General features: G+C 39.9%; 1 long non-coding RNA gene across 1 annotated transcript in view; it reads left to right on the plus strand.

Moving 5' to 3' along the window:
• The window catches only part of LOC138259162 (uncharacterized), a 29,286-nt gene extending 9,065 nt beyond the window's left edge, over positions 1-20,221 (plus strand). Inside the window, exons 2-4 of the long non-coding RNA XR_011198653.1 lie at positions 211-297; positions 19,421-19,491; positions 20,117-20,221. This is a non-coding gene — a long non-coding RNA (uncharacterized lncRNA). The remainder of the gene's footprint in view (positions 1-210; positions 298-19,420; positions 19,492-20,116) is intronic.
• Positions 20,222-26,533: the final 6,312 nt, after the last annotated feature.

Below are 26,533 nucleotides of genomic sequence, written 5' to 3' on the forward strand. Positions count from 1 at the left end.
TGTGAAGTGGTTTTCAGCTAGGGTCACTCCCCTCTAGGGTGTCAATTTCTTGCCTTTCCTTTATGTCCCTCTTGGGAGCAGATCAGATGTTCCTGATGCTGATCTGCCCCCAAGGGCAGACTTCATAGTGTTTTATAATGTTAGCTGTTTCATTTCTCGTCACTATTTGTATTTGTGATCTTAATGTGTTATTTCTTCTTTTTATTCTAGTGCAAAGCTTTTGATTTCCTTGGTTTCGAATCCTGCTTGCAGTTTCGGCATGGGAAGGTGTGCAGTTTGTATAGTTGCATGTGTTTGGTAAATAAACTTTTTTGTACTCTTTACTTTAAATGAGTATCATTGCCCTGCATGAATGGAAAAATGTGATCTATCCATGTTGTGGTTTGGCGCTTTTCGTGTCACAGCCACTAGCCCTAACCACACAAGTGAGGTACTGTTGTTATTGAGAGACTTAGGAGAACAGCGAATAGAAGAACATGTGTTATTACCAATCTATTTCTCTACATTTTTGCATTCCAAATGTAAGCCAGTGTGTATGAAAGAAGACATGTTATGAAATGCCCTCTAATTCACGTTAGTATCGGTACCCACAAATTCAGAGCTGTGCAAGCAACCACAGCTTTTAAACTCCATATCTTGTGACCATTTCGGAAATACATAGGTTTCCTTGATACCTAATTTTCACTCTTTATATTATTATTATACATATGAATAGCTCTAAAACCGGTACACAATGAAAAACCATTTCAAGGTGCAGCTCAGTTATTGGCTGTGGGTACCTTGAGTATTTGCAAAACCCACAAACCCTATACATCCCAGGTTCCAGAAGGGTCTATCAGATGTGCTGGTATATTGTTTTTGTAAATCGTCTCTCATGATAAAAAGTGACAAATGAAAACATTGTCACAAATTGATGTTATTCCCTACTACTTTTCAATATTTTTTTATTTCAACACTTAGGGACAAATTTAGATTTCAGCGAATGGATTACTCTCTCACAACGGTTACAACTCATCCGCTAAATTAATCCTGTTATATCCTAAGGGATTTATATTTCGGCGGACAGGCTATCTGTCACCGTTGTGACGGAGTAACCCGTCCGCTGAAATCTAAATCAGACCTTTATTTTCTTTTGGGAAAACCTTGAAGGATTAACACAAATTACCCCTTGCTGAATTTCGAATTTTTGTCTAGGTTAGATTTCCACCACATCACACCCATTTCCACCACAAACTGAAAGGAGGTTGAAAGCACAACAAATAGGAAAAATGGGCTATCTGCCTGTTCCTGAAAGCTGGGAAGATGGTGATTTTACAATGGTAATACTTAGTGGCTAATTACTCTGTCTCCTCCAGGCAACTCCACAAACTCTGGGTAAGTTTAGAATCCCCAGGATGTTGGAAAAAAAGGACTCAAGTATGGATTGAATAGTCTATGTGAGAAAAAAGTTATGGAGGCCTAAATGTGAACCATCCCAAATAGCAAAATAGGCTTAGAACGGGGTGGGGTGGGAGGTGTTAATGTAAAGAAAAATACAGAATTTCAGCAGTCGAACCAATATTCAGTTTGTGTAAGCCCAGTGACGTCAGAATCCATCCCCTTTAATCTCCAAAACTCCCATCTCTTCTCAGAAAGAAATTGTGCTTCTTCTTCAATTTTTAAACTCCTGACCTCCTTGTCCATACTGGCATAATGGAATCACTGAGCACATGTAGAGCCATAGATATAAATAATGAAACAGCTAACCTAGCGAACCTATGCTATTTTAAAAACATTTTGTCTTTTGTAAAGAAATGAGCAATAAGAACCTTGCAACCATATACAGTGGATGGAATGGGGGGATAATGCTAGCCACCAAGCCTTTAATGACATCCAGGTTCTCTGTTCACACTGATGTGTAAAATGTACATTTAGTTTCAAAGCTAAGCATTATGCATGTTTAGTGCCCTTTAAGAGCTACGTTGGAAGCATGCTCCACAGATCTGAGACAAAGCCTTGCTATCACACCAGCGTCAGACCAATCAAGTGCCGTCAATATCTCCTCTAGTCAAACTCCAGACAGAAAAACTTTACTTGCCATTGCACCCCTCACCAAATGAGCACAAGATACTCAAATCCTCCCCTGCTTCACTCATAACTAGCTCACCCATCCAGAAATAGTTATTAACGGAACTGGAATATAGGGCCTCACAAAAGACAGCAACAACTGATTAACTCCATCATTTCTAAATTCCATCATCTTTGACTCATACTCTTGCAAACATTTAACAACACGCAGTTCTAAAAGATCGTCAAACTTAGGACAGAAATGCCTGATTTAGAGTTAGTTGGATGGGTACTCTGTCAAGAAGTGACCGATATGTCATCCTCCTTATGACAAGTGCATTATATCAAAATACACTTGTAATACAGCCAAACGTAAATATCCGCCTAATTTGTGATGGAGTACCTGTCCACCAAACTCTAGTAGGCCCTTAAATTTAGACCTCTGAGTCACATGAAAACAACACCCTCATGACTATAATATTACTTACCTTAAGTGCTCTATTGCCCTCTACAAGCATAATGAAGTAGCTAGATCATGGTTACTTGCAAATATTTTCCCAGGGGACACAAAGTAAGATCGGTGGGGTGCTCGAGGGCTGAATTGACGGCAGCATGTTGGCAGTGGTGCTTTTTGCAGGTTGTGTCTGAGTTGCAATCCCTCTACTGCGCCTTGGGGTAAGCCGTCTCTGCTTGCTATCACCACCTTGTGAGAGTCAAGCGTAAAAAGGAAGTAACTTACTTATTAAATTGTCCAAATTGTGGTGTCCGCCTTAGTGTGGATGAGATATATGTAGAATAATGTTTATGAAATTGGAATTGTAGGTGTGCACCCACATATACCCTGCCACCTATTGTATATTATTTAATGAAACTGAAATGCACAATGTGAAACCTTACAACCTGGGACTAATGATGTTTTCCCCACTTGTCAAATTTTGTGATCCTAGGCAACTGTCTAGTTTCACTGTGCTTCCTTTTGCTTCATTTTGACATACAACAGACCTTTAAATACATGTAGTCAAGATATACGCTGAATAAAAGTTTCTCTTGTGCTTGATTTATTAAACTATAATGTTGTCCATCTATAATAACAACCCAGACCACCCAGAGGGTTCCTTCTGATAACTAACTATCCTCTTAGTTCAGTATTGGCATTGTTGCCCAGTTGGGAGAGGCATGGCTGTTTCTAGGTTCGGTTTTAAAACTGTCACTTTGAAAAAAATACATCTAAAAGCACTGATATAATATGATGTACTAAGGTGAAACACATGTGAAATAAATTTTCTTCATTTTGAAGAGACTTAGGTGGTCATTATGAACTTGGCGGTGTGGCCCGCCATGCCGGCAGTGGCGGGAAAGCCCGCCAGCTGGCATGGTGGGCCACACCGCCACATAATGAACACTATGAGGGCCGCCACTGGCGGCCCTCACTCACCGCCAGGCGGCCTCTGGCGGTCGGAATCATTATCCGACAGGGCAGCGGTGCTTCCCCTCGGATAATGATCCTGCAGGAAAGGCGGGCGGAAGGGGTACACCGGGGCACCCCTAGGGGCCCCAGTATTGCCCATGCTCTTGGCATGGGCAGTGCAGTGGCCCCTGTGCAGTGCCCCGTCGTGCAGATCACTGCCTGATTTTCAGGCAGTGATCTGCACGACGGGTGCAGCTGCACGGAGCCGCCGCCAATGTCCCGGCCAGGCATTCCTGTGGGCCAGCGGGCGGAAACAATGTTTCCGCCTACCGGGCCACAGGAATGTTCTTAATACAGCCGGCGGGGATCCGGGGACTCTGGCGGTCAGTAGTTTGACCGCCAGAATGAACACGGCGGTTTTGACCGCAGTGTTCATAATGAGGGGCTTTATTTTTACACGTTTGTTGAAAGATGTCCTAAAAATAAATGTGTTCCTAAAGTTATATGGTGGAGGACACCTTATTTGCTTTTTTCTTTTATTTCAATTCGTGTAAATAAATGTTTGCCCATTTTAATTAACTAGTTTATGAATGTTAGTAATCTCAGTAACCCAGTGCAGTTGTTCACCTGGGGGCTACATGTGAACTTCAGGAGGGTCGCATGTGCCCACCAGGCCTTACTTTTAGTATCACTGAGCTAGATGAACAGATAAGTGATGCGGCATCAAAACAAAAATTCTGAGGCACTCTTTCAAACAATGAAAAAAGTCAAATTAACATCCCACATAGAACTGTAATGGGGTTATGTTGCCTACACAATCAAATTCCTTTCATAATTCTGCAAACTAAAACATCCTTACCAAGCGAGTTACACTGTACCAGTTTGTGACCAATCATCACCACTGACCTACAGCAATAATAGTTTTGTAGGTCAAACGTTTCCCATATATAACATATAAAAAAGTTATAAACATCTACTCTAGAAGTCTCAAAATGATCTAAAACCCTTTTCTTGCACACATATACTAATTCCCCACTTACTTCTTCTTAGTTGCTGGAGTCCAGGACTCTCTGAATAGATCTGAAGCCTCATTCGAAAGGCTCTCAAACTCTCTTTCTCTTTCTGATATCCTAAAAGGAAAAAGCATCAGGAGCAAGCTGTACACTAAAGGCCGCTCTTCTGCTTGCATGCACATAAACTAACCTGGAAAAGTTGAATCAAACACAGCTCTTCCATTGCTAACTCTATCAAACCCCGGAAACCAGGTTTGAGATACCTAGAATGGAGTGACTAAAACTACCTGATACTTCATTCCCCAAACCATCAAAATGACTTTGATTCATGGCGTGCCTAGGATAGCAATGCCCTATGATTCACCTCTGATTCTGTTGGAAAGCATCCAGTCCTTCCACCTCTACATCACCAACTGAAATATCTCACCAACTGATTCCTCAGGCACAACGAAAAAAAGATCCACTTCCAGGTTTCTCAAATTTCCTGCAGTTTACAAAGCACTGCTCAAACAGGACTCCAACTGCTGCAGTGTCTGAAACTGAAGGGATTCCAAACTGCTTCATAATTGGTCTGACCTGGCACATATTCATCTCTCAAGTCTATCTTCAATTCCAAACAGAAACACCGTAACTCCTTTGCTGCCTTCGTCAGATTGTGAGATCTGCTCCCCCATACTTGATTTATATACTGCACTGCTAACACTTTTTCCATCCTTAATAAAACATTGTATCTGTCCAAAGTATTATCAAAACTCTTTAAGGCAAACAAATCCATCTTCATTTCAAAACGATTGCAAAGCAACTTCTCTCCACCAAATTCCATCTCCTTAAAGCATTTTAAAAGCTGAAACATCTACTCGACCATAGAGGCTTGCATCCAAATCTAATCCAAAATATGGGGACTATCCAAAAATTGACTGACCATCCCATGCTTTGAAGTTCTCTAACCACTGGAGCAGTTCCTCCTTCGTTTCCTGTCAGAGAAACCAGATCCTCATATCATAATCTTTTCCTCAAACTTGCAGCTTTTAAATACTCTAAAGCCCTGTAATGAAGTAGACCCAGAAACACTGCCTGAATTGCTGAATAAAAGTTCGACCACTCATGCCAATTTGCTCAAAGAGATCACATTCTTGTTTAAAACACTTCACACCTCTCTCTGTATCACATTTACTTTCCAAACAGGAAGACTAAATATTGCCTTAATTGTATCCACATAAACGCCTAGAAACTCCAAACAATCCTCTTGGTTTCAGAATGTAAGTCTCATGATTTATAATGAATCCTAGCCCTTACAACATATACACTACTAACTGCAGATGTCTACTCAACTCTTACAGATCTTGAGGTACAAACAAAAAAATCATCCAGATACATTCTCAGACAAATACCCCTTTTACTGAGATAAACAGCTGTTGGCCTCAAAGTCTTTGTAAAGCACAAATGGGATGATGCTAATCCAAAAGAAAGGCACACAAATTGGTAAAGCTCACCAGATCACCTGAACTAAAAGTATCCATGACTTTCTTCTTAAATTGAAAATGTGAAAAAAGCTTTATTGAGATCTTATTTCACCAACCATTGTGCTTCTTGCACACTATGCCTCAAAACATAGATACTCTCCATCTTGAAATGTCTGTACTCCAAATACTAAGTGTGATTTCTCAAGAGTATTGCTAGACACCAGACCTTTCCTCTTTCTTTAGTAAACAATTAAGTTCATAAAAGTTCTTTACAACTCTTTAACCCTCCAATATCCTCACACTTGCCCCTTTTTTCAAGATGTGTTGCACTTCCACATCTACTCTCTCTCTTCTTTAAAAAAACGGGTTTGTTCCTTCTGCTCCATTGGTATTTCCCTGAACGGTATCTTGTAACCACTGAAATGCTTGCAAAATCCAGTAATGCTTTGTAAGAATCTCCCATATCTGGCCTAAATCCCTCAATCTCTGTTCTACCTTATCAGAAAAAAAAGTACTGATATACAAACTTACCTTGGGATGCCACAGTTTGTTGGGCTCTCCCACAAGATGCTCTTCCTTTTACAGTTGTTTCTCTTTGGGGAAAACAACAATGCCACACATTGGAATCCATAGAAGGTTCCTCTTACAAAAGTTTGATAGTGGGATCTTAAATGCAAATGTCCGGAGAAACATCCCTTTGCTCCAAACCTGCCAGAAACATAGTTCCCATTAAACATTCTATGCAGCAAACTGGATTTTGTCCACAACTGTGAAAGACGAAACATGTTTTTCTACTCCTTTCACTAGCCCTTCACCAAACAGTAAACATTTTGGATCCTGTGAAGTTTATATTTTAGCAAAACCCACCAGCTTGGGATTTATCCTCAATCAATCAATCAATCAATCACTGCATTTGTAAAGCGCGCTACATACCCGCGAGGGTCTCAAGGCGCTGGGGAGTGGGGGGTGCTACTGGTCGAAGAGCCAGGTCTTGAGGAGTCTTCTGAAGGCCAGCAGGTCCTGGGTCTGTCGTAGGATGGTGGGGAGAGTGTTCCAGGTCTTGGCAGCGAGGTAGGAGAAGGATCTGCCGCCGGCGGTGGTTTTTCGGATGCGGGGGACTGTGGCGAGGGCGAGGTTGGCTGAGCGGAGGCTTCGGTTGGGGGGGTGGAAGCTGAGTCGGTTGTTAACTGAGTTGGGTCCGGTGTTGTGCAGTGCTTTGTGTTTGTGGATCAGGAGCTTGAAGGTGATCCTTTTGTTGACGGGGAGCCAGTGCAGGCCTCTCAGGTGGAGTGTGATGTGGCTGCGGCGGGGGACATCGAGGATGAGTCGGGCCGAGGCGTTCTGGATGCGTTGGAGTCGTCTCAGGAGCTTGTTTGTAGTTCCTAAGTAGAGGGCGTTCCCGTAGTCGAGTCTGTTGGTGATGAGGACCTGGGTAACGTTTTTTCTTGTGTCGAAGGGGATCCATTCGAAGATCCTGCGGAGCATACGGAGGGTGTTGAAGCAGGACGCGGAGACGACGTTGACTTGCCTGGTCATGGAGAGAGTGGAGTCGAGGATGACCCCCAGGTTGCGTGCGTGGTCCGTGGGTTCCGGGGCTGTGCCTAGTGACGTGGGCCACCAAGAGCCGTCCCAGGATGATGGGGTGGGTCCAAGAATGAGGACCTCCGTCTTATCTGAGTTCAGCTTCAGTCTGCTGTCCTTCATCCAGTCGGCTACGGCCTTCATTCCTCGGTGGAGGTTAGCTTTGGCGGTGTGGGGATCTTCGGTGAGGGATATGATTAGCTGGGTGTCGTTTCCGTAGGAGATGATGTTGAGGTTGTGTTGTCGTGCGACGTGGGCGAGGGGGGCCATGTAGATATTGAACAGTGTCGGGCTGAGGGAGGATCCCTGTGGGACGCCGCAGATGATCTCGGTGGTTTTGGAGCGGAAGGGTGGGAGGCGGACGCTCTGGGTTCTGCCGGAGAGGAAGGATGTGGTCCAGGCCAGGGCTTCTCTTGGATACCGGCGTCATGGAGGCGTACTGATAGGGTGCGGTGGCAGACCGTGTCAAAGGCTGCTGATCGGTCCAGGAGGATGACTGCGGCTGTTTCCCCTTTGTCCATCAGGGTCCGGATGTCGTCAGTGGCGGCGATGAGGGCTGTCTCGGTGCTGTGGTTACTGCGAAAACCGGATCGGGAAGGGTCCAGGATGTTGTTAACTTCGAGGTAGCGGGTCAGCTGTTTGTTGACAATCTTCTCGGTCACTTTTGCCGGGAAAGGGAGCAGGGAGATGGGCCGGAAGTTCTTGATGTCCTTGGGGTCCGCCTTGGGCTTCTTCAGAAGGGTGTTGATCTCGGCGTGCTTCCAGCTTTCTGGGAAGGTTGCTGTCTCGAAGGAACAGTTGATTGTTTTCTGGAGGTGGGGCGCGATGGCTGCGCTGGCTTTGTTGAAGACGTGGTGAGGGCAGGGGTCCGATGGGGATCCGGAGTGGATGGAGTTCATGGTTTTGATGGTGTCTTCGTCACTGACGCTGGACCAGACGGTCAGGCGACTGGTGCGAGTGGTAGTCGCAGGGGTGGTGGACTCGGTGGTGGGTGCGGGGGGGGTCGGGGTTGAAGCTGTCGTGGATGTCGGTGATCTTGTTGTGGAAGAAGGTGGCCAGGGAGTCGCACAGGTCTTGAGATGGCGGGATGTCGTTGGTGATGGAGCTGGGGTTGGAGAGTTCTTTCACGATGCTGAAGAGGTCTTTGGTGTTGTGTGGGTTGTTGTCTAGGCGGTCCTTGAATCCTCATTGAAACCTCTTTCCGTCTTTCAGCAATTAACAGCAAGATTGTGTTCCTTAGGAAAAATCATGGCATGTTGTCTCTAACGTCTCAATAGCTGAACATCAACATTCACTGTCTTAATATGCATTTCCTCAGCTATATCCATAATGCGGGCCAATGGCCCTATTAAATCTAACAGTTTATTTTGAGACTGCTTAATTGCTCTTTCTAAACCTTTTCTAGAATCATGTCCCAACCTCAAAAGGAAAGTGATCAAATCTGGGTCTAAACCCGGAGTTGAAAGGCGTTATTTCTGATAGATAGTTGAGCCCTTCTGACCTCTGGTGTCTCCTTTGGTAACCAAATTCGTTTTCAGAGCTTAAATTCACTTCTTTTGCGGTAAACAATTTCTGGACAAAATATTATCACCAAGAGGATTTTTTTAATGTCTTTAGCCGTCTGAGAAATTTCCCTTCTGTTACTATCCAAATCTTACCCTCTCGCTCTCTGTAAAATGAAAAATATATTCATCCAGATCATAACCTGCCCATGACAGTGAGGCTGCGCATCATCAGGTCGATCCTGACTTTTTTTTGTAACACTAAGAACACCCATAAAGTGCTGCTAAGGGTATCATGTGTCTGTCGGACTAAGCCACCTTCAACCAAAGTGTCAGAGCACCCCTCAACTTTCTGTATCAGATTGTTCCTTTTTATTCTCATTTTTGCACCTATCCCTGAATCTTTTTACTGACCCTCACACAGAGACCATAACCTGTACTTCAGCCTCAGACTGATCCACCAATGTTATTTGGTTAGAAAACACACTTTTCACTGCCTTCCCCCCATGGAGGTCAGGACCTCCTGTTGTATTATCCTCCAAATCTCCACCTGAACAGCCTCACCTGGTATAATTGTCTCATTATCCATATTGTGATAAACAAATTTCACTTTTCCTGTCAAAACTCAAATTTAGAAACTGAATTTAAAATTCTATACTCTAACCCCAAAGGGACACAATCCCAACGGGTTGTCATAAATACCTTAAATCACTTTCACAAATTGCTGCACACCAAAAAACAGAGAATGTAATGATTACCATCAGACACAATTTCTACCTCAGCTGCAAGAGCAATATTCAGCACATGTGCACCAACCTATACATGTTTCCAATGTGTCTAACCCCAGTCCAAGAAATAAACAGAATACATAATTGGAGAATTCAGTGTGCTTGTGCTTACAACTTTCCAATCAGGGAAACACCCTTAACAACGAGTTGTTAAGGCTGACCTGCCTTAACAACGAGTCTTAAACCACTAGTTAGTCTGTACCACGAGGTACAGAGTAACTACTGTCTTAAGAACGATTTTTCCTAAAGAACGAGTGCTGCAACAGCGACTTTAATGGTGGAAGAAAGAATTATAAGATTTTTTTTGGTATTTTTGTTATTTTTTGTTTATATAATATTTATATGTTATGTTAATATATATATATATATATATATACATTTATATGTATTTTTATGTTTATATTTTTATGTGTATATATATATATGTATTTTTTTTATATTTATGTATATATGGTTTGAATGCTGTACATTAAGGGGTGGGATATATGTTTTATGTAGGGGTTATGTGATGGGAAGTGTGTTAATACTCAGGTATTAATTTAAATACTTGAGTATTAAACGAGGAATGTAGTGGATTTAGGGGTGGTATACATGGTATATAGGGTTTATGGGTAGGGGATTGTATTTATATGTATTGGTTTATGTAGCGGAATGTATGGGATGTAGGGGCTATGGGTGGGGGAGTGTATTAATACTTAGGTATTAATAAAAATACTTGGATTTTTTTAATTATTATTATGATTTTTTGTTTGTTACAGGAATAAATGCTTGTTTAGAATTAGTGGCAGGATGTTTGTGATTTAGGGGTTGTGGGTGGAGAAGTGTATTAATTTGTTTTGGGTTAAGGAACGGGATGTATGGGGTAGAGGGGTTATGGGTGGGGAAGTATATTAATACCTAGGTATTAATTAAAGTACTTGGGTATTATTTTTATTATTATAATTTTTTGTTGATTAAGGGAATAAATGTTGGTTTAGAATTAGTGACGGAATATTTGGGATTTAAGGGTTGTGGGTGGGGAAGTGTATTAGTGTGTATTGGGCTGAGGAACTGGATGTATGGGATAGAGAGGTTATGGGTTGGGAAGTATATTAATAACTAGGTATTAATTAAAGTACTTGGGTATTATTTTTATTATTATTATTATTATAATTGTTTTTTGTTGATTAGAGGAATAAACATTGGTTTAGAATTAGTGGTGGGATATATGGGATTTAGGGGTTGTGGGCGGGGAAGTGTATTCATGTGTATTGGGTTAAGGAGCGGGATGTATGGGAGAGAGGGGTTATGGGTGGCGGAGTGTATTAATACTTAGGTATTTATAAAAATTCTTGGGTATTATTTTTATTATTACTATTATTATTATTATTATTATTTGTTCCTACAGAAATAAATGTTGGTTTAGAATTAGTGGTGAGATATTTGGGATTTAGGGGTTGTGGGTGGGGAAGTGAATTAATTTGTATTGGGTTAAGGAATGGGATGTATGGGATAGAGGGGTTATGGGTCGGGAAGTGTATTAATACCTAGGTATTAATTAAATTAACCCCTTCGCTGCTAGGCCTTTTCCCCCTCCTGTGCCAGGCCTTTTTTTGGCTATTTGGGGCAGGCCCTCATAACTTTTTGTCCACATAAGCTAGCCAAGCCAAATTTGCGTCCTTTTTCTCCAACATCCTAGGGATTCTAGAGGTACCCAGACCTTCTGGGTTCCCCTGAAGGAGGCCAAGAAATTAGCCAAAATACAGTCAAAAGTTCGTTTTTTTAAAAAAAATGGGAAAAAATGGCTGCAGAAGAAGGCTTGTGGTTTTTTCCCTGAAAATGGCATCAACAAAGGGTTTGCGGTGCTAAAATCACCAGCTTTCAGGAACAGGCAGACTTGAATCAGAAAGCCAAATTTTTCAACACAAATTTGGCATTTTACTGGGACATACCTCCTTTTTATGGTTTTTTGTGCTTTCAGCCTCCTTCCAGTCAGTGACAGAAATGGGCGTGAAACCAATGCTGGATCCCAGAATCCTAAACATTTCTGAAAAGTAGACAAAATTCTGAATTCAGCAAGGGGTCATTTGTGTAGATCCTACAAGGGTTTCCTACAGAAAATAACAACTGAAAAAGAAAGATATTGAAATTGAGGTAAAAAAACAGCAATTTATTTCTACGTTTTACTCAGTAACTTTTTCCTGCAATGTCAGATTTTTTAAAGCAATATACTGTTATGTCTGCTGGACTCTTCTGGTTGCGGGGATACATAGGGCTTGTAGGTTCATCAAGAACCCTAGGTACCCAGAGCCAATAAATGAGCTGCACCCTGCAGTGCGTTTTGACTCTATACCGGGTATACAGCAATTAATTTGCTGAAATATAAAGAGTGAAAAATAGCTATCAAGAAAAACCTTTGTATTTCCAAAATTAGCACAAGATAAGGTGTTGAGTAGCAGTGGTTATTTGCACATCTCTGAATTCCGGGGTGACCATACTAGCATGTGAATTACAGGGCATTTCTCAAATAGATGTCTTTTTTACACACTCTTATATTTCGAAGGAAAAAATGTAGAGAAAGACAAGGGGCAATAACACTTGTTTTGCTAATCTATGTTCCCCCAAGTCTCCCGATCAAAATGATACCTCACTTGTGTGGGTAGGCCTAGCGCCCGCAACCGGAAATGCCCCAAAACGCAACGTGGACACATCACAATTTTTGACAGAAAACAGAGGTGTTTTTTGCAAAGTGCCTACCTGTAGATTTTGGCCTCTAGCTCAGCCGGAACCTAGGGAAACCTACCAAACCTGTGCATTTTTGAAAACTAGAGACCTAGGAGAATCCAAGATGGGGTGACTTGTGGGGCTCTGACCAGGTTCTGTTACCCAGAATCCTTTGCAAACCTCAAAATTTGGCTAAAAACACACATTTTCCTCATATTTTGGTGACAGAAAGTTCTGGAATCAGAGAGGAGCCACAAATTTCCTCCCACCCAGCCTTTCCCCAAGTCTCCCGATAAAAATGATACCTCACTTGTGTGGGTAGGACTAGGGCCCGCAACAGGAAATGCCCCAAAACGCAACGTGCACACATCAATTTTTTTTTAAAGAAAACAGAGGTGTTTTTTGCAAAGTGCCTACCTGTAGATTTCGGCCTCTAGCTCAGCCAGCACCTAGGGAAACCTACCTCACTTGCGTAGGTGGGCCTGGTGCCTGCAACAGAATAAGGCCAAAAACTTGTAGAGATAGAGGGGATAGCACAGCGAGTTGATAAGGACATATTCTTCTTTAATACATCTTTAGGCTGACTCTGCTTTGGGGACCCACACAAGTGAGGTGTCATTTTACTTGGGAGACTGAGGGGAATGCTGGGGAGTAGGAATTTTGTGCTGGAGCGGTGATCGTACAAACGAAAGTCCGGAAAATATGCTTATTTAAGCACATTTTGAGGTTTGAAGAGGCGTCTGGGTAAGAAAATGTTGGGGATCCACGCAAGCCACATCTCCCTGCACTCCTTGAGGTGTCTAGTTTTAAAAAATGTCCGGGTTTGGTAGGTTTCCCTCAATGAAGGCCGCACCCAGGACCAAAAACATAGGTGGCCCCTCCCCCCCAAACACAGGTAGTTTTGTAATATATCATTTTGATGTGTCCACATACGTCTGTGATGTGCCAAACACTAAAATTGTGAAAAGAAACGCACTTAGGTTATGTGAAAAAGACCCCTCACCCACCAACCAAGTTGGTGGCATGCTTCATCATCGGAGTCCCACCTGAGACACCTAGCGTGTCTCAAGTGTGCTGCGACGCCTAATTACAGCGGAGCAGGTTTTGTCATTTGTACCACACATACTGGTTGGATTTGGCACGAGGGTGAGTGATGGTTCAGTAGATAAAATTTTATTAACAAGAGATTTCACAAAAGTGAAATGCACTGGTAATAACTGAAAGGTCAAAAAACTGAACCAATGACTCATAGCTCGTGAGCTATAAAGCCACGGCAAGGCACCAACCGCTTTACAGTCCATTCACACACCTTTCATACATGACATGCACAAGACCATTCACGCCGCCAGCCACGGGCCCAGCACATTACAACACTCGCATTGACAGACAGCGCCAGTCAAGGGCCCATCACTTTCATACACCCACATGCCTTATACAGCAATCACACCAGCTGATGAGTGTGTGGACTGGCGTTTGGCTGGCACCGCTTGCCAAGCGCCACCCCAAGCACACTGCCAGCCAAGCGCCACCCCACCCACACCGCCAGCCAAGCGCCACCCCAAGCACACCGCCAGCCAAGCGCCACCCCACGCACACCGCCAGCCAAGCGCCACCCCACCCACACCGCTAGCCAAGCGCCACCCCACCCACATCGCCAGCCAAGCGCCACCCCACGCACACCGCCATCACTTTTTTTTTGTTTATAAACAACAAAGAAACCACTAACTAATTATAAAATAAGTACAAAACTACAAACACAAAAGCTCTAACTAAATACATGACAGTGATGCCAACCGTGAAACTCAACATATGAAAATATAAAACAGACAGTTTACGCTCACGGTATTTCCCAAAAGTTTTTCCTTGTGTGGTAACTTCTAAAACAGCTGGGCACACACAGCCCAGGCTTTGAAGGGCATTCGGGGCAGTACATCCGGCTCTCCCTCCGGATTAATCTCCGGGTACATACTCTACATTTCTTTGTGGGCAAGTCTTTTTTGGGAGTGGGAGGAATGTGATCTGGAAAGTGCTGATCTTTCAATCTAGCCACATCCTCCACCACTTCTACTCTAGGAACTCTTGCCTGTTCCACCACAATAAGGCTTTCTATCACTGACTCCTGAAATGTTTTAATAAATGTCATCCTTGACTTAGGTGAACAATCCTTGAATACAATAAAAGCATTAAAAGTTGCCAAATGAAATAAATGTAGGGCCAACTTTTTATACCACACGTAAGACTTAAGAAGAGCAGTGTAAGGTTCCAACCTCTGATCTACTCTATCAACACCACCCATGTGCCTATTGTAGTCCAAAATTTCACGCAGGTTTGCGCACTTCCGCAACCTGACCCCAAACAGTCACAGGGGAAGTACTCTCATCATGGATGGTAGACAGCATGTACACATCCCTCCTGTCTGAAAATTTCAGAGCTAGCAGTTCATTATTCCGCAAGGCACTGCACTGTCCCCTCTCAAGTTTTTCACGGACAAGCTCCCTTGGATAGCCTTTCCGGTTAGAACGGATTGTGCCACATGCAACAGTGTCCACTCTAAACAACTCCTTGAACAACTGCACTCCAGTGTAGAAATTATCTACGTACAAATAGTGACCTTTGTTAAACAGTCGTCTACAAAGTTCCCACACAATTTTTTCGCTAACTCCAAAAGTGGCCGGACAACCCGGAGGGTCAATACTGGGATCCCTACCAGTGTAGACCAGGAAATTATACACATATCCTGTACTGCTTTCTGACAGCATATACAATTTAATCCCATACCGTGCCCTCTTACTAGGAATGTACTGCTTAAAAACTAAACGCCCCTTGACAAGGACCAAAGACTCGTCCACACTTATCTCTTTGCCTGGAACATAGACCTCTGAAAAACGATCTACAAAATGATCAAGGACAGGCCTAATCTTAAAAAGACGGTCACAATCAGGGTGATCTTGTGGCAAGGCTAAAGCATTGTCTATAAAATGCAGCATACAAAGAAGAAGCAAATAGCAATTACGTGTCATAGTTGCAAGAAATATGGCCGTTGCCATCAAGGGACTAGTAGACCAATAAGAAGCCAGTGACGGCTTCCTGATCAACCCCATCAAAAAAGTCAAACCTAAAAACTTTTTCATCTCTTCCAGATGTGTGGGAACCCACTGAGTAGCTCTAGACTGAGGCTTAAGTCTGGCAGCGTTGTCCCTCAAATATTGCTCTGCATACAAATTAGTCTGCCCCACAATCTCTTCCAAAAATACATCGTCCATAAACAAGTGAAAGAAATGGACAGGCAAAAAGTTTTCCGTATTGACTCTACACCCTGGGAGACCAGTAAATGCAGGTAACTCTGGCTGCACCATGTTTGGGGCAATCCAGGTGTCAGGGCGTCTAATGGGAAACCCTTCAGCGCCAGGCTGCTGCACTCTTGGCACATCAATGTCCTCCTCTACAACAGGCCCTTCATCTGCACTGAGAGTAGCTTCCTCATCAGAAGAATATTCTCGGACAGAAAACTTACTGCCAGAATCTCCCACTTCCTCCTCTGCCTCAGATGCAGAGTCAGTCTCGTAATCATGATCTGAAGACGACTCAAAGAGCATGCCAACAACCTGCTGAGTGGTCACTCTGCGGCTAGCCATGATCCCCACTAACAACAAATGGATTGCCAACAACAACTAGCACTAAAATAAGTTATAAACAGAGTGTAGCTTTATCACACAAAGAGTTATGTACTAAAAAACTATACCACTCACTTGCCTGAAAAAGCTACTCACCAAGCAACTACTCTGCACAGACAGCAATCACCAATGATATCCCACTAAAAAGAAAAAAGCAAATTAGACATATGACAACACAAATATCATTGTGCTCAAATCTAAGGACAATTTCACACAAAATACTGCATTTAGTACACCACCTACAAACATGTCATTCATGCATGTCAACAATACTCCTTTGGAGTAAATTGCTTTCACTTACCTAAAACATGCAACTATGCAAACTGCAGGACAACTACTGCCAAAACCGCAAGGATCCACAGCAAAGGAAGCAAAAGCGTTGAACTAGAAGAAAAAGAAGAAATAAATTGTTATAATCACAAATACAAATACTTCGCCAGTTGACAAACACCCCACCACCAAGAACTTAGAAATTGTCCCTGGTATCTAAGTGGATTCTGCCCCCCATGGGGGCAGATGGGTGTAAAAGAAATTGGCCGATCTGCCCCCAAGGAGGGCAGAAATGGGCAACAGCTCTGAGCCCCCTTTAGGGGGCGACCCTTCCCAAAGGGGGCACCCCCAGCACAAAACAAAAAAAGGGGGGAAAAAAAATCCCTGGCGTATTGGTGGTTTCTGCCCTCCTTGGGGGCAGATGGGCCTACAAAAATATGCCCATCTGCCCCCAAAGGGGGCAGAGATGGCCAATATGAACTTTCCCCACTTTGGGGGGGGCGACCCTTGCCCAAGGGGTGCCTCCAAACACACACCACACAATCCCTGGCGCCTAGTGTGCTTTGACCCCCCTGGGGGCCAGATCGTCCAAAAACATGGCTGATCTGCCCTTGGGGGGGCCGAAACAGAAAAAAGAAATAGCCCCCCAGGGGGGCGACACTTGCCCAAGGGGTCGCCCCCAAAATAAACCATCAAAACAAAATCCCTGGTGTCTAGTGGATTTTGCACCCCCCGGGGGCAGATCGGCCGAAAAATCGGCGATCTGCTCCCAGGAGGGGGGGGGGGGGCAAAATACTAAATAAAATAGCCCCCTAGGGGGGTGACCCTTGCCCAAGGGGTCACCCCCAAAATAAACATACCCCCAAAAATCCCTGGTGTGGAGCAGGAATCCAGTGAAAACAGGCACAGGGGGAAAGGAAAAACCCTTTCCTTTCCCCCGTGTCTGTTTCCCCCCCCCCCAAACCCCCAAAAAGGGAAGGACTTACCAGGAGAAGTCCTCTTCCCTCGATGTGCTGGAAGCAAATGGCTTCCAATGCGTCCCGGCAATTCTTGATGACGTTGGCGCGCTGTGCGCGCGCTGACGTCATCAGATTGCCGGGGGGGGGTCGGGGGTGGAAGGGGAAGGGCTTCCCCTTCCATCCCTGCCTTGGGGGGGTGGGTGGGGTGCACATGGGGGGAGCGCTAGCGCTCCCCCCAGTTCCCTGGTGTAGGACGAGGTGACCTCGTTCAAGGCACCAGAGGGGTTAATTGGCTATTATTTGTATTATTATTTTTATTGTTTTTTGTGGATTACGGGATTAAATGTTGGTCTAGAATTAGTGGTGGGATATTTGGGTTTTCAGGAGTTGTGGGTGGGGGAGTGTATTAATGTGTATTGGGTTGAGGAACGGGATGTATGGGATAGAGGGGTTATGGGTGGGTAAGTGTCTTAATACCTAGGTATTAATTAGAATACTTGAGTATTATTTTTATTATTATTTTTGCTTGATTAAAGGATGAATTGTTGTTGTAGAATTAGTGGCGGGATATATGGGATTTAGGGGTTGTCGGTGGGGGAGTATATTAATGTGTATTTGGCTAAGGAGTAAGATGTATGGGATAGAGGGGTTATGGGTGGGGAAGTGTATTGATACCTAGGTCTTAATTAAAATACTTGGGTATTATTTTTATTATTTTTATTATTATTTTTGGGTGATTAAAGGAGTAAATGTTGTTGTAGAGTTAGTGGTGGGATATATGGAATTTAAGGGTTGTGGGTGTGGAAGTGTATTAATGTGTATTGGGCTAAGGATTGGGACATATGGGATAGAGGGTTTGTGGGTGAGAAAGTGTATTAATACTTGGGTATTTAGTTGAATGTTTTGTATTTTTTTTTTATATATAAAAAAATATTCTGTGGAGTAAGGGTTTGGATGTTTGGGATGCAAACCTTAAGGGAGAGGAAGAGTAGTAGTACTCGGGTATTATTTTTAATTGTTTGTTATAGTTTAAAAAAAAAAAACGAAAAACATGCTTTGATTTTTGGTTTGGAATACATGGGATTTAGGACTTTTGAGTAGTGATTTGTGTTGAAGGTTTTGTATTAATTTCCAAAAATATGTTATGTTTTTTGGTTTATTATCTGTTTCTAAAATATTTCATGGTAAATGGGATAAGCTATATGGTATTTGTTTTTATGGGTGGAAAATGTAATTTATATTTAAGCTTTATAAGTAATATTTGTGTTGTTTTTTATAATTTTATCTTTTTTATTTTTTGTGTATTTTAATTAAATATATTTGTTTGTTTTTTTAATTTATTTAATTTTCTATTATTGTAATGTTGAAATTATTAATAGTTTAGTTAATATGTAAAATGTATTTAAAATTGTTATTCAGTTATTTTTTTATTTATTTAATTTGTACTATTCTTTATTTTTTATTGTTTAAATATGTTGTAATTGGTGTAAAATATTTTTATATTTAATTATTAAAAATATTTTGCACTGGAAATTATATTTTTCTTGGGTAATATCTATATTTATATATGTGTATAATATGTTAGATTTTTTTTTTTTATTAATTAGCAATTTATAATATTTTTGAAAGCAAAATGTATGTGTTTTTTACACTTAATTATTTCTTAAAATATAGTTAGAGAAGATATCTTAGGTCTTTTTATTGATGTGTTATTGTGTTATGGTTAAAAAAAATTAGCACCATTTTTTTTTTTTTTTTTACATGCAAATACATTTTTTTACAAATAAAAACACATAATCAAAACTTTTGAAAATGTTTATTTAAAAAAAAATGTTTAAAAAATACAGAAAGTTATTTTTAAATATAAATTAATTTGTACTTAGTTTTAGAAATGTTTACAGAAATTATTTCTATTTTTTGACCTTTTTAGTGGTATTATTCTATTTATTCCATTATTTCCTATGGAAGCAATAGTCAGTTTTCTATTTTTAGTGGTTTCCTCTGTTTACGTAGGTCGTACGTTTGTTTCTTCACTCCGGGGAGCGTCGCGGTCAAGAGTGGATGGAAGAGGACACCTTGCTCGGGTAAGTTCAAATTATTTTTCATATATGTTTTAGGATATTTTTTTTACAGAGATAGGTATCGGAGGTATTTTTAAGTTAGGGAGTAGCGTTTCGAAGTGGCGTCAGTGGATAATTTTAATGTTTTTTTTTCCTGTACAGGTTAGTTATCAATTGCCGTGTTCTTTATAAAGATGTTTAGCAATTTTTTGTTTACTAATATTTGTAATGTGAATGTTAAAAAATTGTGATGCTAATTTATGTTGTGTATCGGTAACAGACGGAGTTAGTGGTGTTTTTTTGGTAATAATTGTTATTTAGCATATATTACTGTTATTTGTATTTGTTTATTTTTGATTTTGTTTACTTTTTTATTTCGTTTTCTTGTGTTTATGCTGTATTTTTTAAAATAAATTAGTATATATATTTAGTATGTTATTTATGGTTCTTTGATTTTTTAGGGAAGAAATGTTTTTTTCATGGATTATATGGAATATTGTGCTTCACCTACTTTATAATTGGATAAAAAGTTTATTATAATTTTTTTATTACATTTGTTATTGGGTACATATGTTTATTTGTTATCATATATTTGTATTATGAATGGTAATTTTTTGGGTTATTGATTTATTATTTTTCTTCTCTGCAGGTTAAAATGAATTATTTATTTGAAAGAAGATCAATATTTCTACAGGGAGAGATGCAGAAATGGTCTTATTATTACATTAAGACAAGAAAACACCTTAAGGTAGGAGCTTTTGTGTTTTGGGATTATTTTGGTATTAAAGATTTTCAATTATTTTTGATTTGAGTAATGGTGTTTTGCAAACTGGCAAGTAATGCTGAGTTTGTTTGTTGTTGTTAGTAAGTTAGTATATATGCTAGACTGTCTAGGTAGTCTGAAGGTACCATTAAAGGGAATTTTGTGTATTTTTGCCAGTATCTTTTCTGACATTTGTTTGCTTTTTTGGGTTGTGTGTGGGTTTAGGCTACCTGATAGTGATTGAGCAAGCCTCATTTCTTGGAAACTTTGTTCCTTTTTCAAAATTTCCAGTAAATTATATAGGTTTGGGTGGGGTTTTCCTATTGCTTTGTTGAAGGAGTTGTGCCATCCTTCAATGGCATTATTCGTTTTTGTTCCACCTTCTAAACAGGTCATGTAGCAGTTCCACCACTGTATAGGATTTCTTGGTTTTCTTCTGTGGCCTGATCTGTTTAGGTGTCCTATCCATGTTTCTTCGAAATAATTTAGTAAGGGTGACAATTTGTCTTCATTTTTTGTGTAATAGTTAGATTCTGTGATTGTTGTGTAATATTGATCTACTTTATCAGGTGGTACAAAGCATAATGCTGTTAGTATTCTTGGAGTATGCAGTCAGAAAAATAATCTGTACTTAAGGAGTATTTTTGTATTCAACACCAAAAGGCTTGTGAAAAGTGAAAAGAACATTCTTGTATTTGTGTTTCAGGATATATTTTTATTATTGTGTTTATCATTGCAAGTTCACAGTAAAATTAACTTTTCTAGGTATATTTCTATTTATTGTTTTGGTTCTGATTACTGTTAATAATTTATTGTAGGTAGAGAATTTTTTGTCAGGTAGTAATGCATATACTAGGGGGATTGTGGTGTTATATTTTGTAGCATGTATACTGTAAATTTGGTTGAATGGATGTGGTTTTTATTTAAATGTTTCGTCCATCATCCAAATTTCACTATTTTGTAGTATTAGTAAGTTGCTGTTTGTACTAAAGATTAAAATTATTTTTTGACTGTTTTCATTGTCGTATATTAGGAATTCTTCATTCGAAAAAGGTAAGTTTTAGTTCTGGTGCGATGTTTATATCTGTATAGGATTGTGGTGTTACATGTTGGGGGTAATGTGCTCGTTTTTCTCATGGGTACATTCGTCTAAGGTTTTGTATTGTAGGCATGCTACCTGCAACCTGTTCAGGAATTGATTGCGCTACTGCCCTTAGCACCTGTCCGCAGGATTCATTGGAGGTGTGTGCCAACTGTTTTATTTCTGTCGTATATTTTCTCCTACTTCTATTTCCAATGCAGAGGCAGAGTGGTTATGTTCTGTTGTTCTAACAACGGTATTTTCTAGAGTTGCTGCTCTGCCTCTTCAATTTGAAGAGAAGTATTGTACACACCTCCAATGATCTCTGTTTTGCTGAATTCTATCTCTGCAATAAAGATAGCCTTCGAATTTAAGGAGTTGGTGTCCTGTGCGTGATGTCACATAACTTACTATACCTTGTGATGCCATTTTTTGAGAGTCTGTAAATAATAGAAAAAGAGGGAAAAAAAGTTAGTAAGTAATTAATTAGTATATAATTATTTGATGGTGTTAGAATAGTTAATTTGGTTTTTAATGGGTGTTTATTTCCTGGTTTGAGGTAAGTATTCTATGGAGATGGTTTATTTGTTTGGCTATTTTGGTTATCCAGCACCTGTTAGAAAGTAAGTAATTTCTGGTGGAGGATTAGTAATTGTGCTGTTATATACTGTTTTCTTTTGCTGCTTTTTTGGTAAGTATCTATTGGATTATTAGTAGTGATTTTATTTTTTATTTATGTGTGGTACGTGAGTTAGTTTAATTCGCTGTGGATTTAATTTAGTAGTTTCTTTTAGTTGTTATGCAGGTTTTGTATTTAGGTTAATAGGTGGTGGAGTGGTTATAGTATTTTTTTTATACTTACTGGTTAGGTGATTTTTTTATTTGGTTTTGAAGATAGTGGTCTTTGCGTTGTTGATGATCTTCTGTTGTTGTGCTTTTTTGATGAATCTGAAAAAAAAATATTATTATTCTCTTTAGTCATTTATGTTTATAGTTTAGTTAGTTTTAAACTGTTTTGATGTAGGAAAGGTTTATTGGAGGTAGTGTCCTGTATTTGTGTTTGAGAATCACTGATTAGCATATATTTAAAAGTCATTGTGTAGGTGTTTTTTACTTTCCACTTGATTTGATGTTTTGTTTGTGTGAGGTAGCTATAGTATTTTTGTTTGTAAATTGGTATTTTGCGATAGCTTTGAGTTAAGTTTTCTGAAGATGTATTATGCATGTATGGAATTTTTTGTGCTGTTCTTTATTTTTATATATTTAGTACTGCTAAAATACTGTATTTTTTTGTATCTATAAGGAAACATGTTTTTATAATGAGCAGCTTGAGGGGATAGTTGTGTAGTGTTCTAAAAGATGGACAGATGAGGTAAGTGACAAGTATTTTTAGATTCTGTTTAGGTTTGATAAAGGGTTTAGGTGAAGCTATCTACAATCCCTTTTATTAGTATATTTGAAATAGGGTACTTAGAGAAAGAGGGATGGTTAGGTAGTTGTAGGAAAATGGATCAAGTGGGTGTGTAGTTGTTAAGTTTGATTACAGATAATTCCTGGTTGGCAAAATTAAGGAGGAAAATAAGATTATGAGACAGGAAAGCAGAAAGAGGATTTTATTAGTTTTATGTAACATATTTTGAAATGTTTGTCAATGGCAGGCTTCTAATATTTTTGTGGAGGAAAGCATGAGTGAATAGAGAATTTTACATGTTTTGGGAGGAAGGTATTTTGAAGTGGTTTTCTACTACTTTTGTCTGTATTTGGTATATGTAAAGAAATGTAGAAGAGTGTAGTAATTTAAGTTTACTGTATGTTTTTATGTTTGAACACAGTATAAATGTATATATATTTTTTTAATGTTTTCCTTATAATGCTCTATTTTATGCTAGGTAGTATGTAATGTTTATTTTTTTGGGTAGGGTTAAGTTAGTTTTTTCTGTTTATAGGTGAATTTAATTGTGTTGTTTTTTTGGTGAAAACATATTAATATTTTTTAATTATTTTCTATAGTTGTGTTAATTTGTTTCTGGAAAAAATGTGGAAATTACCTTTGGTTTTTAAACGATTTTCTGCGTTTCTTGGTCAGTATTCTGTAGTGCATCTCTGAAATTTTAAAGACATATATTTTGATTTATTATTTCGTATTCTGGGTCGTGTTTTGTTAATTAATTAATTTTTGGGGTATTTTCAAATAATAATTTACCTGTTAAATACAGTAGATGGCGCTCTTAGATTATTTTTTTATCGCGGTATCTTCGTTCTCATACACATGTCTTCTCTGTATGGTGTTCTCTGTAATACCGAATTTAAAATGGTGGACAGCTGCATTTGTGTTTATATACCTGTTCGAAGTGTTAAATTAAAATTAAGATAGAACCTATTTTCGACATTTGTTTTATTGTATATTTTGATATAGTTGCACGTATGTTTATTATTTTGAGATTATTGTTTGTTTAATTTTGATTGGTTTCCCGTTCTGCTCGGTGTTGTTTGGGTAGAAAAAAATACTTTGTGGGGGTTGTAAACAGTGTTGTAGGACTCTGTGTTTATGAAGTTTTTTTTTAATGTAGTCTGTTTAATGTTTTTGTTTAAAAATGCGTTTTTTTCTGTAAATGAAGGTATCATTGTTAGTTTAGAAATTTATATAATTTTTATAAGTTTAATTTTAGTTTAGACAGTGTTTTTTAAAATCTTCATAGTTCGTTTTGATGTATATTTTCAGGGTTCCAGTGTTAGTTGTAGTTGATATCGTTGTTTAGGTATTTTACTTTTTTGAGATGATTTTGTTGTTGTGGAGACGTCATTGTAATAAAAGTTGTTGTTTCGGTTTTGTTGTGGTTCTGCAGTAGTTATTTAGATCGTCGTTGTTTAGGCAGTAGTTGTTCCATCATATATTCTTCCAATCAACATGTGAAACAAATGACCATCTCTTGTGCTGCTTCCCAAGGCAATTAGAGAATAAACAAAGTTATTTTTGGGGAGCTTCCTTGGAGGATCGCCACCTTGGTGTGGTTGAAGGGCTTGAGTATCTCAGTAACCTGGAGAGCTATCCAGGCAGGGTTGCTCAGGCCAGACAGGTCAAAGAGTACAGACCAGACGAAATGCTATACTCTTGTGCTCCAGGTTGGGGCTTGAGTACAAAGCCAACAACCTTGTCCCGTAAAAAGCATGTATTACAGAAATAGCAGCAAGAACTACTAAATCTTCTGGCCATAAGACACTTCTGGAGTCTTTGCATGAGACATGTGTGATTGACAGTAGTCAAACCGCAAGGATACTACTGTCAAGATGACTGTAGTTCTGAGTGCCAAGACCAGAATTGGATTCTGTAAGTAAGGGCCATGTATGATACAGGAAAGCTGGCTCAAACGATATTAAAGTGCTACAACCTACACATTCTGGGAGTCAGTGGAAGTAGGAGGATAAGATCTGGCAGGGTGAAAGCCACAAGAGGAGAGACAGTACTGTACTCAGAAAGGGACGATGACTAGCATGACCAACGATTAAGCATCATCTTGAGCAAGGGGACAGAAAAATGTCTTAATTGAGTGGAAACCAGTCAACAGCAGACTTATGACAGCCGGGTTTAATACCACCACCATTTAACAGTGCTATGCTCCAGAAAATGATGCAGATGAAGCAGTCAAGGATATAGTCTATCACCAGATGCAAGCTGAGCTTCAACCCATGCCAAACCATGACGTGAAGTTTGTGATGGGAGACTTGAATGCTAAAGTGTGAAATGGCAGCACAAACCATGACAGAGCAATAGGAAAGGAAGGTTGTGAAACAATGAAAGATAGTCGAAAAATACTGTTTTTCACCACAAATGATCTGGCAATAGGATGGGTTCATTTCCCCCACTTTATGCTTGTGGCTGCTTTCAGTGTCCAGAATTGGAGCGGCTGATAGATGACAGTAGGTGATCACTGCTCACATGGGCATACGGTTCAGGTTTGTATTCACACTGAATAATTGTAGGCCACCATGGGGGACGACTTGATAAGAGATCGTAAATAGGCAGCTGACTCATTGTTTGATGATACAGCCACCACATCAAATGTACATTTGGTGATCATTTTCCAAGCACTACAAACTTCAATGAGATACAGAGATTGTCACTTTTTGAAAAATACCGGAAAATAGGTACATGGAGGAAAGCCACTTCTCTCCAAAAGTTTCTGGAAGTTGGATATATTCCAACGTTCCATAATCCCAATCCTAAATGTATTGATGAAGGACCCGAGAATTATTTTCAATGTTCAAAAGGAATGTTAATTATCCTCATCAAATATTCCTGGTAAGAGCATGTGGAACTAACACCAAAAATAAAAGAGTTGATGGAGGAACTCAAGATGGAATCTGAGTAGATTGTAATTATTGAAAGTATAACCAAAATATAAGAACGTCTGATGAAACAAAGAAATTACATTCAATTAAGGAAACAGAGGAAATTCATCAAAAAAAGGAATGAGTATGAATCAGAAAGAATTCTGACACTTGTAAGTGTTAAGTCTTGGTCTGCTGACCATCTCAGAATTCTCAATGTGTGTGACATCGGGAATTCTGGTATTGCGAGGGGAGATCAGTTGAAGATGAGGTTGTACCTGGATGTACTTGTTGGTTGCTGTTGCTATATATATATATATATATATATATATATATATATATATATATATATTACCTAGTTGCGCTCGCCACTAGGTAGTTATAGTTAGGACCTAGTTTCTATAGAAAAATCTTTTTTTTTTACTTGCCTATATCTTTGGTGACGTTTGACGAATCTTCACAAAATTTTCCAAACAAATTAGCCAGTCACATCAGCTGCTGTCTGAAAAGTTTCAGGGTGATCCATCAAGCGGGGGCCGCGAAAAAGGGGGGGTCCCAAAACAAGTTTCCCTATTAATTTTTCCACAGGGATTTTGAACAGTGATAGCGCCGAAACCACTGGATGGGATTACACCAGATTTGGCAGAAAGGTAGCTCTTGGTCCAGAAAGTGACCTTTTTGTTATTTGGTGTAAATCCGTTCAGTAGTTTTAGAGAAATGAAAGAAAATACAAATGTGTATGTATAGGGACACAAAGGATTCAGGACCCCCTCGATCTCATGCTGACATCTGATTGGCTGGAAACAGTTCAACAAGGAAGTGTTTGTAGAAGCCAAGTCCCAGGAAAAGGTTAAAAATAAAGAAAAGGGCACAGGGTACAGGCCCCCTGAGCC

Source organism: Pleurodeles waltl, chromosome 9 (assembly GCF_031143425.1).
Source record: "Pleurodeles waltl isolate 20211129_DDA chromosome 9, aPleWal1.hap1.20221129, whole genome shotgun sequence".
Taxonomy (NCBI): Eukaryota; Metazoa; Chordata; class Amphibia; order Caudata; family Salamandridae; genus Pleurodeles; species Pleurodeles waltl.